We start from the raw sequence: 13,865 nt of genomic DNA on the forward strand, positions 1-13,865 counted from the left end.
TTCACCACTTTCCATTTACAAAAGCAACTAATCACTTGCAGAATTTCTGCCCTCACTCCAGGGGTGAGAGGAGGTGAAAATGTCAATTATTAATCTAATCAAAGAGTCTTGATTAGATTTGGAGGATAAAGTGATAGAAAATACTACGATATCGGTAAGCTAATGATATCAAAATGAGAACGTGGCTTAGTCATAAAAATTCATTCATCATGCTGCACATCAAATTCCCCCTTTTTTCTCCCTCCAGGGGTTTGTTCTTTCATATTTTGAGAAAGGTTTTCTCTGCTTTAATAATGTATTAAGCTGTAAATGCCAATAGATGCAGCTGCTGTTTGGGAGATGAAGATTATAACTGCAAAGCGTTTTTAAAAAGTCACACCACTGAAAGACATGCAAGACCGTGGGGTTTATTAGTGTTCATATGAGGTTGTGCAGTGAAGTAATATGGAATTATTATAAGATGCTCTCCACTCAAGGATTTTTTTTTTGTCCAGCTTAGGTGCTGGTGTCTGATAATCTTAGGCAATTCAGTAAAGCTAAAACATGTTATGTCTGATCCTTGCTTGGGTGAGAGTCTACAGTACTTAAACTATTTGTTAGTAGTGATTGTCAAAAGTTACAATGGCATTGAAAAAAGTGACTTATGACCACTTTTCACACAACCATTACAACAACCAACGGTCACATGATCAAAATTTGGGCACTTGGCAAATTATTTATGTATTTATGATGGCTGCAGTTTCCTGGGGTTGTGAGATCACCATTTGTAGCCTGCTTACGACAAGCAAAGTCAATGGGGGTGAGGAAATCAGATTCACTTAACAACCTCATGATTCACTAAACAAGTGCAGTGATTCACTTAACAACTGTGGCAAGAAAGGTCGTAAAATGGGGAAAACTCATTTAACAACAGCCTTGCTTAGCAAAGGAAATTTGGGGCTTTATTGTGGTCATAGTGTATGTGAAGGACTACCTGTATAGGGAAAAATGAAGAAATGAGGAAAAATTCTAGAAGGCAACTGCAAAACTATTGCTGCCAAACAAACTGCATGTAGTCCTTGATTTATTACCATTTCTGTAGCAACCAAAGTTACAACAGCAGTGAAAAAGTGACTTTGACAACCAGTCGCTGCATTTATAATGGTTGCAGCATCCCCAGGGTCACATGATCAAAATCCTGGCACTTGGCAACTGGCATCTATTTAGGACCATTGCAGTGTCCTGGGATCACGTGATTGCCATTTATGATCTGTCTAGCCAGCTTTCAACAGGCAGATTCAATTAATAACTGTGATTCCCTTAACAACTGCAATGATTTGCTTAACAGCCATGGCAAAAAAAAAGCACAATCAGGCACAACTTAATACAACTGCCATGCTTAGCGGTGGAAATTCTTCTCCCAGTTATGGTTGTAAGTCAAGGATTGCTTGTATATACATGTGCCCATCCACCAGGAACTGAGCTTTGGTCTGTGGGAGATTTTCATCTTAATGCAATTATGAGGAATAAAAATTCGACTCCAAGGGTGTTGGAAAACAAAACAAGTTTTATTAAAGCTTTTGCAAAAGTGGTGGAACTCTTGGCAATGGCAAATCCCAGAGTCCACACTTGAATCAATTTTTGCATAGGTTATTATACCCTGTCCCGTACATCATGCCACATCCTTCCAAAGTGAGCCCAGTTGATAGGCCCACCCAGGTCACATGCTTTCCGACCGCCTAGCAACTATTACCGGACCCTCCAATTATTAGATCAAATGCCCCTTTTGTTCCTGTCTTATCTTCACTCCCTTTTCTGTGATGTGATTTGTAACATCTTGCTAACTCAGGTATAGCCTCCTTATCTACAAGGTGAACTGTTACCCAAACTGGATAATTGCAATTATAAAAGATTTCCCTTGTTTTTCTATAAGAATACCTGCTTTGCATCTAGAACCTATGTGTGTTCATGCTTCAGTTAAACAAGGCTGCACTTTGGTTCATAGTTATACTTTAAAATACTAACTCTAAGCAGTTTTTATAAAGAATAAGCCATATAAAATAAATAATGTTATTCATAAGCTATATGTTATTCTACAATAGTGTGCATCTACAATAGTGTGCACTATTCTAAAAGTATCCTTTAAATCAGTATATATATAATTTCTCTCTATTCCTTCAGCTTATTATATCTCCTTTCCAAAATGTATCTTAGCTAAGTGCCTCTATATGCCTATTCTTTTAACAGAAATGGAAAAATACAATATGTACATTTCTTGTGTACCTCACACAGTGTTTTTAAGTTTTTCACACTGCAATGGTCTTCACAACAATCCTGTAAAGTTTGTTTGATGACTTCCTCTTCTGAAGCTGAGAATGGGTTACCTGAGACCACTGCATTTCCATAAGCTTTAATGGTGCAACCACTGATTTCACAGAACATTGCTTTTCTTCTAGAATCCTTTCCTAAAAATAAAGTGTTCCTTTGAAAATAAGTTTCACCATATCATAATTATGCAAAAAAAAAAGCATATCATATGGAAATTACATTGCTTGGAGAAGAAGTGTGCAAACCAGTCTAGCTAAAAAGCACCAGGCTAGGAAAATAGATTATGACTCTTTGTGTCAGTCTAGGAAATTATTACAGTGCAAGCAAACCACTGGTTAAGCAACAGAAACATGAGTTTTCCCAGCAGGAAGACATTCTGAATTAAAAATTTCTTCCTGGTCCTCCTATGGATGGTTTTATTTAGCATCCATAAACCTTGGTGCACCTGCAGAAGCTACACACAGTCTGGGAATGAAGCTGGACAACTAATACAGTGCAGTGACCGAATGAACCCTGGGCCGACCTGCCAGGATGGAGGGGCACTAAGGAAAAATGTGGGTGGATGTTTGCGTTTCTGATTTTCCTTCTGCTCTTCAGCGCTGAGTAGTTTCTAGGCAGAGACCCTGCCAGGCCTGGAGAGTGTGTCATTCATCAGCAGGAAATGGGGCCGTGCTCTTGGAACAATGCACTGACCTGGGAGAGGTCTATGAACAGAGCGATAAGCTCTGGCTGTTTATAAAAGGGCACCGAGATGGCAGAGATTGCACCAGCCCCAGAGGGGATTGTGCAAGGCTATGTGTGTAGCCCAGGATTGGGAGGAGGGAATTTTCCTTTTCTCTTGAGATCTTGCTTCACTGGAAGGTTCGGGCCAATTTCTAGCCCAAAGGTAGAGGTCTATTTTCCAAAGCACCAGCCACAGGGCTCTGCCTACGCCTGGATGGTGCTACTTCAGACTGACAAGACATTTACGGGAGCAAATGCACTGGTGCTTCAGTCTGTACAAATGGCCCCTTATGCAAGAAAACATAAAGCAATGCAATTAAAAGGAGGGGGAGGGGAGGAGGACAGTTGAAGCTAATTTGCACCAATCCCTTTCACTAGAGATAGTCCTCAAATTACGACCAAAACCGAACCTAAAATTTCTGTTAGGAAGACAGTTGTTAAGTGAATTCTGCCCGATTTTACATCCTTTCTTGCCACAGTTGTGAAGTGCATCACTGCAGATGTTAGAAACATGGTTATTGAGTGAATCTGGCTTCCCCATTAACTTTGCTTGTGACAAGATCGCCTGACCTCAGGGTGATCGCATGACCCCAGGGCACTGCAACCATCATAAATATTTGCCACTTGCCTAGCATCCAAATTCTGGTCACGTGTGGTTTCTGCAATGGTTGGGTAAAAATGGTCGTAAGTCACTTTTCTCAGTGCTGTTGTAAGTTCAAGTGATCACTAAACTAATGGTTATAAGTCGAGGACTAGCTATATATTTTTCATGACTCTCATGAAAACCATGCCTGTACACTTCTTCAGTGTGCCTTTTGTTTTTAAAGTTGTCGTCTTTCTCTTTTTGAGGATCCTATCATCTCCAGCCAATCACCACATTCTCCGTCTTTTTCTTTCTTGCATCTGATTCACTCTTCTGTTGAATGGGGGATTCTGGGAGTTGAAGTCCACACAGTTTAAACTTGTCAAGGTTCAGAAACATTGCTCTAGTTTTTTCACCATTTCTGTATAACTTGCAATCACTCATTCCATTTTCCCAATACTTTGGTCTTTAACTCATTAACTGCTAGAGCCACACTCTTTATTTCATTCTGCAATCTAGCTAACATTTGCTGCAAATCTTTGAGTTTTCAACCAACAACACAGCATCATTTGTGAATAAAAGTAGAGATATTTTCCCCAAAAGGACATCTTTAATAATCAGAAACAATCCTTAAATTTTTATTCATAAGCATTCATGAGTGTGAAATTTATCTAATCATCTTCCCTTTTTGGGAAATGATATTTCCATCATTGCAATGGAAAGAGAGGAAGGAACAGATTACTGAGAATGGCATACATATATGTTTGAGCATAAGACACATAAATGCATATTTGCAGTGCCTTGAAACAGAAGCTACCCCAAAAAGACCTTAATAAAATATACACTAATATGCAAATCTTTTTTGACATAATGGCAAAAGAAAAACTTACATTTTGCCTCAAATTTATAGGTAGTCCTCGTTTAGCAACCACAACTGGGTGTTTAGCAAAATGGTTGCTAAATGAAGCTGTGACTGTGCTGATGATCTTCTACTTTTCTTTGCTGTATAGACTTGCAAAAGAGGTCTGTAAATGAGAGGATAGCAAAATTACTTTCTCATCACCATCGTAACTGCAAACAGTTCCTAAACAAGGCAGATGCTAAACAAGGACCACCTGTGTTTCATTTTGTGCTAAAAAAAGTTGTTTTTATAGAGTATGTTCCCAGGTAGAAGGGCCTCCTATCCGCTCAGTCTGTGGGCATGTGAAAGTAGAATGCTTTTATGTTAATTTTCAATACATTCATTTGAATGTATTTATACTTCCGTTTTTTTTCTTGTCTGCCTTTTGATTCCTTCTTCTTTTCTCCCCCTGATTTTATTGTTGCTTTTGTTTAATCTAAGAGAAAATTAGAAAGGTGGGAACAAATTCTGAAAGTAATCAATTAGTTCAAAATGAGCTTTGCCCAATGAGGCCAAATGAGATTTTGTCCTAGGTTAACTCTCCTGGTTCTGGTTCTGGATTTGGTTCCGGATCTTCAGATAACTGGTTTCTTTGCTTCCGTTTCACTTGTTAGGATGGTCCAGCTGCCGCAGCGCTTCCTTCTCCTGTATTGGTGCCAGATGCAACTGACGGTCACTCCGAGAAGCCCGGTAGCCAGCATGACTCCACCTATGACAGTCAGGATGGTGTCAGAGAAATGACCGGCACAAGCAACACTTGTAGTTACTAGGCCAATGATGCTGGCCAGCACCCCAAAAGGGAGCAGGCAGTTGTGGCAGGAGTTTTCTATGCTGCCAGTGGTAGTGCTTATGAGACGGGGATCCAGCTGGGATTTGGTGCGCTCCAGAGAAACCTCTTCCCTTTCCATGTTCACCATTACACGGTCGTAAGGCAAAGTGGATGGCAAAGCCATGACGGTTATAAATCTATGGAGGAAAACAGAAGAGAGGACTTAGGCTGGTCTACAGCCATAATAAAGAATTGATTTGAGAAAGGAGGCCAGATTTTTTTTTTTACCAAGAGAAAGAAATACAGATGGTCCTTGAATTATGGCTACAATTGGAACTAGAATTTCTGTTGCCAAGTAAGGCGGTTGTTAAGTGAATCCCACCCACTTTTATTACCTTTTTTGCCATTATTGTTAAGTGAATCACACAGTTGTTAAGCTTCCCCCACTGACTTTGCTTGTCAGAAGCCAGCTGGGAAGCAAGTGGTGATCATATGATGCTGGGATGCTGCAACCATTGTAAATACATCCTGGTTGCCAAGCACCCCAATTTTGATCACACGATCATGGGGATGCTGCAATGGTCGTAAGGACATGTCATAAGACACTTTTTTCAGTACAACTGCAACTTTGAATGGTCCTTAAATGAAAGGTTGTAAGTTGAAGACTACTTATAAGCAGGGCGGAAGGAAGAAAACCACTCTCAAAAGTTGGCAAGACTGGGAGGTTGGAAAATGGGCTTGGAGTTAGGCTGAAGCTAGAAGAAATATTCGTGTTTGTCTTTTGCCTCTCCAGAAGAATTGGGAAGAGTTGCCCCCTAATAACATGGCAAGTGCTGAAAATTACAGGCTGTGAATAAGATGGAATAATGATTCGACTGGATTCAGAATTGCTTCCTGTGTTTTATCTGGAATTAAGGAGAAACTTCCTAAAGTGAGGACAATTAACCAGTGGAATAGCTTGCCTTCAGAGGTTGCAGTGCTTCATCACTGGAGGTTATTAAGAAAAGACTGGACAACCACCTATCTGAAAAGGTATAGGGTCTCCTGCTTGATCAGGGGGTTGGACTAGAAGATCTCCAAGGTCCCATCTAGCTCTATTCAGATTGATTGCTCTCTTAGCTGCCATCAGTCACAAAAAGGGTGCAAAACAGTAAATTGGTTTCTTTATTATTTATTCATCCATCCATCCATGTTTCTGTATAATTCATCATACGGATATAGCCGCTCAACTCACAAAACATTGCTAAGGACAAATGTTTCAGGTAGGGTCAGTAAAACTCAGGCCCACCAACAACAGTAATTTGTAAGAAAGGACTATGAGCCCAGCTTATATGCTCGGAGGCACTCTTTTGAAACAATTCTGTCATTAGTGGATGGCTCTGATTGGTGGATCTTGAAGTTGTACGAGAAAAAAGAGAAAACCTGAGTTTTGCCTCTTTTAACATTTTCCCAGGTGGCATTTAGAGGCATCTGCGGGGGGGGGGGTTGTCAAAAAAGTCAAAATGGTGCCCATGGCGCTTCTTTGCCATGGCTCTTCTTTTTTGATACCAATACCCCTCCCGCATACACTCTTGAGAACATTTGGATTCCTTATTATTCCCAACTACTGGAAGACAGATCAGTCATAGGCCTTTTATGACTATCTTTATATTTTTACTGCCGAAGTGTTCCACATTAGAGATTTATAGCAGCGTTTCAGCCATCGTTAGAGTGATATAGCACTAATGCAGACAGGCTTTATATCGCCATACTGATAGCTTGACTGACTCCATAAACCATAAAGCCCAAAGACCTTCTAAATCAGCCTTTTTCAATCTTGACAACTTTAAGAGGTATAGACTTCAACTCCCAGGATTCCCCAGCCAGCTAGAATTCTGGGAGTAGAAGTCCACACATCTTAAAGTTGTCATGATTAGAAAACACTGATCTAAATTGGGTGTCATATGCTGATGGATTTTATGCTTTTCACTTTAAGCCAGGAAAAGAAAGATAGGAAATTCATAAGACTATTCATAAGACCTTATAAATCAGTGGTTCTCAACCTTTTTAATGCCGCGACCCCCAACCGGTCGTAAGTCGAGGACTACTCAACAGGTCGTACGTCAAAGACTACTCAACTGGTGCAGCACCATTTGCAGAATGGGACTTTTGGCGGGCTCAGCAGGGCAGAGACAGCCTGGACAATTCCTATTGGCTTTTGAAATCCAAAAGAATTAGACTCTATTCAAGAGAGTCTATTCTATTGGCTTTCAAAAGCCAATAGAATAAAAGGGAGTAGCACAGCTAAGGAAAAGGGGGAAAAAAATGGCAGACTGCGTTGTTTGGCGACCCCCATGAAATGGTCGTTTGACCCCAAGTGGGGTCCCGACCCACAGGTTGAGAACCACTGTTATAAATTCATAAGACCATTTAGGGAGGTCATAAACAAGACTATTGGAGGCCAGTCTGTACAATGTGATCCATGAGAGGATCTGACATCCATTGTGTAAGTTTAATCTTTCAAGAAGCAGGTTTGAAGCTATAGATTCGGAGAAGTTTCCCTTAAACTGATACCTGGACTACAGCTCCAGGCATCCCCAGCCAGAAGAGAATCACAGTGCTTCAGTTCAGTGCTTCTAGACAGCATTCATGTGAGGCATAGCTAGGTCAGGCAGATCAAAACTTTTTTTTTTATCTTAAGCATGAAAAAAAATCACATGTGGCATTGTAAAGGAGGCTGGAAGCATTTTTAACACACCCGCTTATTGTATTTCCAGATTTTGTTTGTGTGGTTCGCGTTTGTTTTTCCAAGCTGGAGACTGTGTATTGAAAATGTTTCCGCACACGCAGGATATATGTCTGCCTTTGGTCTGTCTCCTAACCATCAAAATGTTTGGACAAACTGAGTGGATACATGGAGTAAGTTTATTCGGCAATGGACAAGAGATAAATTATCATCAGAGGGGATTTGGAAAGGGGGAGGAGGAGGCAGGACAGAAAATTGCTTTTTTCTGCCAAGATGACATTATTCAATAATCTTTTCAGCTGAGATTACAACCCAGCTAGTGGGATCCATTCATTCCCAAGGGAAAGTGTGGAGTTTTTGTTTTAAAAGAAAAGCCAGGAAGATATATTAGATGAAATTATGGAAGAAAGTTGACAGCAGGCCAGGGATTAAAAAAACAAAACAAAAGCCTTGCCAGGCCCTGTGAACAGAGCCTTGTGGTTGCAAATGGAAAACAACGCTTTTAAAAGACAAAAGAATGAATTTGTAACTCCCCCAACCAAAAAGATGCTGGGAATAAAGAATAGTCAATTTTTTTAAAAAAAAAAATCTGGTTTTGGAACAACCACAGTTGACAGCCATTAGCAGATGTTAAATTTGGATTTTGCTTAATTCTGTACTTTCCCCTGTTGTCGGAGGTGATTGTTCAAGACTGACTGTTTATTTTTACTTCCAGTTAATTGGCAACCTAATTGTGTAGGGTGGCCCTCTGAAAAAATAAAGGAAACCAAAGAAGGTCCTTGATAGTTATGCTACAGGCTGAGTTAGTAAAGGAATATTTTTGAGGCAAGTTGGTGCACTGATGGGTGGCTGCATATTTGATTCTTTGCAGTAGTTGTAATTTAGTTTAAGTTTTTTTTCTTTTTTAAAAAAAGCCATGTATTCTCAGACTGACTTTGAAAAAACAACAACTTGTATTTGTATTTTCACTGTACAGTTGTATGTTTGAAATAATTCCCTGCAATGCCTAAATACTTTCTGCATAAATAGCTAACAAATAAATAACAAAAACAAAAGAACTTCAAACTATTGTTGTAGAAAACCTTTAAAAATGGTGTCCTGAGTGATTAAAAATGAGATTTACTCTTTCAGTGAGATTTGCTGGCAGATGATTATATTAAGGATAAAATTAAAGAGCATAGAGCATTCACTGAAACCCAAGAGAAAAAGGAAAACTCAGCTGACTTCTCCGAAAAAAAAAATACTCTCATTTGCTGTGCCATCATCAAAAATAAAAAGTTTGTAGTAAACAGAATGCTGGCATCAGAAGGATGAGCCCAGTTCAACAATTGATCACACTAACTCTCATTGTATTGTAACAGAAACAACAATATCCAAGAGGATCTAGTGGAATCATCTGCTTGGCATTGGAGGATATGTCTGTTTCAGCATTTTATGGTTTTACAACTAGATCAAGCTGGTTTAAGAGATGCCTTTATTATTTATGTCTTTTATTATATTTATTCATTTATTGTACCTTCTGAGTCCTGAACAAGTCCCTCCAGTTTTCTTAGCAAAGTTTTCAGAAATGTTTTGCCATTGCCTCCTTCCTAGGGCTGAAAGAATGATTGGCCCAAGGACACCCAGTTAGTTTTGTGCTTCAGGCAGGACTAGAACTCATGGTCACCTGGTTCCAAGTTTGGTGCCTTAACCACTACCTGAAAGTGACTATTTATATCACCATAATAATCATTCTATGAAACAGGTTGCTGTGAAAAAAACTAACTGGCCCAATGAGACTTTCTACTTGAAACATCCTCATTCGATCCAAGATCTGAATAACCATATTTCACTTGCAATTTTGCCCAATGTACATATTTTTGGCAAATGTTTTCTCTTATTTTTGCAACCATATACATTGTTTTCATGACACTATGCATTTTGTACCAACTGTTCCTGAATACACTTTTTTTTAAATAGTTGGCAAATTACATCATAACATTTGGAGGCCTGGATATTTCAAACAAAGGCCGCATTTGGGTTTGAAAATGCTAAGCTGGGTACATTGTTTTACACTGAAAAGTAATCTAAACATGTATCTCCCCCATCCCTTTCACTTGCAGAGAAGTACCAAAAGTGTGATCACACCAGCCTGCCACAAAACCTTCAGCTTGGATAAGATCAAACACTTCCTCCCACCCTCCTACCATTTGTGAAGTTGTCAGAAAGAGCTAAAGGGCAAAATGAGTACCATTAACTTAATTTTACCCCTCGATAGCCCTTCCCCTTGGATATTAAGGTAAAAATTTCCATGTTGGTCGTGTCTGACTCTAGGGCGCAGTGCTTATCTCACCGAGGGAGCCAGCATTGTCCGAAGACAGTTACCCTGATCATGTGATCAGCATGGCTATACACCAAAGGAATGCTGTTACCTTCCCACCAAAGTGGGAAGGTAACAGCATTTATCTACTCGCATTTGGATGCTTTATCTACTCGCATTTGGATGCTTTGAACTGCTCAGTGGGCAGGAGCTGGGGCAAGTAACAGGAGCTCACCTATTGCGCAGAGCTCAGGTCTCAAACCCCCGGCTGTCAGCTCTGCAGCATCTTTAACCTATGAGCCATCACGCCCTTGGATACAATAGCACACCAATTTGGAGGGCGACCTTTGCTGTGATGTGCAAATCCTAGTGTAACTCCTAAGTATATTCTTGTCCATCTATTTCTTACTTACCTTAACTGAGAGTCAGTATTCCTTGTAGAGAAATTACTTCTCTCCCATTCGTTCCAGATCCTTAGCGCCTGGCCACAATCCTACTTTCTATCTTCTTTGGATTCCAGTCAACTAAGCGCCAGACAAAACTCTGTTGGTCTCTCCTGCCAGCCTGGCTACTGCTGTTGTTGCTGCAGCTGATCTTAAATTTGGTTCCCGGCTCCCCCACCCTGATTTCTGTGTCAATCATCCTGGAATTCGGTTGATGGACTGATAAGGTGGCAATTAAGGAGTTCCTGTAACTTTAGTGGCCATCGGAGAAACTTGGATACAATACACAGAGTGAGGAATGGAGAACATTGTGCACGGCAGGTACACGCCCAGCTAGCGAGAGAGAGCTGTAAATAAATTGCCAGACCCCATTCAATAACCTGTAATGCATAAATATAAACTGACATTCTTCTGAGCAAGCCCCTGATAAGCTTCCACGAATTCTTTAGAGCCCAGTCTGAAAACTAAGTGACTTTAGAATAGAGAGGCTGCATCCAGATTTAAAGCTCTCAGTGGAAAAGGGGGAATGAGTGAAAAGGGTAGAAATGTTAAACAGAAAAAGAATAATAGTTAGCAAGATGGTTTGCTTTTCATCTTAGACTTTTAAAAAATGTACCGTTTTTCACTTTTGTTGGGCCTAGCCTGAGTGAGGTGAGATGGGCGTTAGGGAAACAGAAATCAGAAACAGAAATAATGGGTAAAAGTTACAACTGCCTAGATTTAGTTTAAATACAAGGAAAAAAACTTTCTGATAGTAAGATCTGCACAGCAAGGCCACAAGTCTGAGATATGAAAATGGTGAATTCTTCCTCTCTGGAGGATTATTAAGAGTCCTGATAGCCATTTCACAAGGATGGTTTAAATCAGGGGGATGGCTGGAGAATTCTGGGAGTTGAAGTTCACAAGTCTTAAAGTTGCATCATCATCATCATCATCATCATAAAGTTGGACGGTACCTTGGAGATCATCTAGTCCAACCCCTTGTGCAGGCAGGAAATCCTATACCATTTCAGACAAATGGCTGTCTAGTCTCTTCTTAAAAACTTCCAGTGTTGGAGCATTCACCACTTCTGGAGGCAGGTTGTTCCACTGATTAATTGTTCTGTCAGGAAATTTCTCCTTAGTTCTAGATTGCTTCTCTCCTTGATTAGTTTCCATCCGTTGCTTCTTGTTTTGCCTTCAGGCACCTTGGAAAATAGCTTGACTCCCTCTTCTTTGTGGCAACCCCTGAAATAGTGGAACACTGCTATCATGCCCTTCTCTTCTTAGACATACCCAATTCCAGCAACTGTTCTTTATATGTTTTAGGATCAAGATCATGTGAAGTGTTAATACCACTTTATAATGCCCTTGTAAAGTCACACTTGTAGTACTGTGTCCAGTTTTGGTCACCATGATGTAAAAAAGATGTTGAGACTCTAGAAAGAGTGTAGAGAAGAGCAATAGAGATGATTAGGGGATGGAGGCTAGAACATATAAAGAACATATAACATCTAACAAACAAGAGCAGCTCTACTTGGTCCCAATCAAAATCAAATTTTAATCATGATTAACTTTAGAACTATTGATATTTTAAAGATGATTAAACTTGAATCCAACCTACAATGTCCCCCAAAATCTTGAACGGCCCAGGTAAATATCTGTAATACAGTATAAAATAACTTGAGGGCATTGCAGGAATTTCCATCAATTTTTTGAGTTTGCACAGCAATCAATCAAAACCAAACTAAGTTGCGTGCATTATGTAAACCCAGTTAGTATTGGCTAGCTGACTGATGGGATATAAACCAGATTTCTATATCCCAGATTAGATATAGATTTCTATATCCCGGATTAGATATAGAAATCCCAGTGATCTGATCCAAAATCTGGGACTTTATCTGCTTCATTTTGTTTACCTGTTCTCACAATCTGCAGAATAAATCATATCCTAATTTTTGTAGGATGCGGAAATGAAGTTGAATTATCTAAGATGTTTGCAAGTCTAGCCTTAGATCTATGACCATGTTGGAGAAATGTTTTGTAGAACTCTAAGCAAGGAGTTAATAGAGTTGGAAAGGACTTCAAGCAGGAAATCCTATACCATTTCAGACAAATGGCTGTCCAGTCTCTTCTTAAAAACCTCTGGTGTTGGAGCATCCAACAACTTCTGGAGGCAAGTCGTTCTACTGATTTATTGCTCTAACTGTCAGGAAATTTCTCCTTAGTTCTAAGTTAGTTCTCTCCTTAATTAGTTTCTATCCATTGCTTCAAACTGTCACCAAATGTAGAAATTCCTTAGCACAGGGGTCTTCAAACTTGGCTCTTTTATGACTTGTGGACTTCAACTCCCAGAATTCCTCAGCCATAGCTAAGTAAGGAAATAGTTTCCACAAGCTGAAGACTTCAAATCTAAAGCCTGGATCTTGGATTGTCTCTGCTGTGATCAGTCAGCAGAACATCAAGGCGTTTCAAAGGGATCCCCAGATGTTTCTCCTGTATTATAGAAGAATCCCTGCCCACTTGTTGTAATACAAGAGAGGTATTTATAAGGTAACTACTTACAGGTAAGCCTCAAATAAAACCACATTTGGAACCAGATTTTCCAAGCTGCTAAGCAAGGTTGTTCAGAGAGTCACACCCAATTTTTTGACCTGTTATACAAACCTCTGAAGTTGATAAGTGAATCATATGATCGTTACGTGAATCCAGCTTTCACCATTGACTTTGCTTGTCGGAAACCAGCTGGGAAGGTTTCAAATGATGATCACACAACCCAAGCCCATTGAAATCCTTGTCAATACATGCGAGTTGTCAAGCATTTGAATTTTGATCACATGACTGTAGGGATCTGCACTAGTTATAAGTGCAAGGATCTCTCATACAGATAGTCCTTGACTTAACAACCACTCATTTAGTGAGCGTTTGAAGTTACAATGGCATTGAAAAAAAGTCTTATGACCGTTTTTCATATTTACAACCATTGCAGCATCCCCAGTCACATGATCAAAATTCAGGCACTTGGAAACTGGCATGTCTTTACAATAGTTGCAGATGCTGGGGTCATATGATCACCTTTTGCAATTCTCTGACAAGCAAAGTCAGTGTGGAAGCCAGATTCATTTAACAACTGAGT

At 39.8% G+C, this 13,865-nt stretch overlaps 1 long non-coding RNA gene across 1 annotated transcript; it reads right to left on the reverse strand.

Annotated features, from left to right (window-relative positions):
• Positions 1-1,445: 1,445 nt before the first annotated feature.
• On the reverse strand, positions 1,446-11,013 carry LOC120304454. The gene is made up of 3 exons (XR_005555729.1): positions 10,721-11,013; positions 4,504-5,480; positions 1,446-2,444 (listed from the first exon to the last, which is right to left on the reverse strand). It is a non-coding gene; the product is annotated as an uncharacterized LOC120304454 (long non-coding RNA).
• Positions 11,014-13,865: the final 2,852 nt, after the last annotated feature.

This window comes from Crotalus tigris, unplaced genomic scaffold (genome assembly GCF_016545835.1).
Source record: "Crotalus tigris isolate CLP2741 ecotype Arizona unplaced genomic scaffold, ASM1654583v1 scf7180000017639.5415321, whole genome shotgun sequence".
Classification (NCBI taxonomy): Eukaryota; Metazoa; Chordata; class Lepidosauria; order Squamata; family Viperidae; genus Crotalus; species Crotalus tigris.